Genomic DNA, 1,046 nt, shown 5'->3' on the forward strand with positions numbered 1-1,046 from the left:
ACAACTTTCAATTGGTATGTTTATTTCCTTATATCATGTTAATGCAGTTTTTTTTTTATCTTACTCCTACCTTCAGGGTATTTTAAGCAATTGGAAATTAAATGTGGGTGATTTCAGTAATCACTGGAATTTCCTCCCAATATGATCCTATATTTCTGTTTTCTTATTTTATTTATGTCTTCATACTCTTTACTTATTTTTCTGATCCTCATTCCCCTACCCCAGCAAGAAGTATTTTTGTTGAGGCTGGTCCCTAACAAATGGCACCCCACATGGCACAGTCCCTGACACAACAAAATTATAGAAGAAAAATATCCTAACCTAAAGAAGGAGCTGCCTATATAAATACAAGAAGCTTACATAACACCAAATATGTGTAACCAATAAAGTCCCCTCACCACATAATAATCAAAACATTAAACATACAGAGCAAAGAAAGAATATTAAAAGCTTCAAGAGGAAAGGACAAATAACATATAAAGGCAGGCCTATCAGAATCACACCTGACTCCTCAATGAAGACCCTAAAAGCTAGAAAGGCCTCGATGGATGTGTTCCAGACTCTAAGAGACCACAGACATCAGCCCCTACTATTATACCCTGCAAAACCTTTAATCACCATAGATGGAGAAAGTAAGATATTCCATAATAAAGTCCAATTTAAACAATATCCATCTATAAATCTAGCCCTATAGAAAGTGCTAGAAGAAAATCTCCAACTTAAGGTTAACTATAACCCATGAAAAACACAGAAAATGACACCAGCAAAACCAAAAGAAGAGAAACACACACAGTGAAAGAGAAAGAGAAAGAGAGAGAGAGAGAGAGAGAGAGAGAGAGAGAGAGAGAGAGAGAGAGAATAGCACCAACAATAACAATAACAAAATAAGAGGAGTCAACAATCATTGGTCATTGTTATCTCTCAAAATCAATGTTCTCTGCTCAGGTTCTCCCTCCTTCTGCTCCTCACTGGGACCTTGAGAGCTCAGTCCAGTGCTCCAGTGTGGGTCTCTGTCTCTATCTCCATCCATCACCAGGTGAAGGTTC

The sequence above is a fragment of the Microtus ochrogaster genome, chromosome 5 (genome assembly GCF_000317375.1).
Source record: "Microtus ochrogaster isolate Prairie Vole_2 chromosome 5, MicOch1.0, whole genome shotgun sequence".
NCBI classification, from domain to species: domain Eukaryota; kingdom Metazoa; phylum Chordata; class Mammalia; order Rodentia; family Cricetidae; genus Microtus; species Microtus ochrogaster.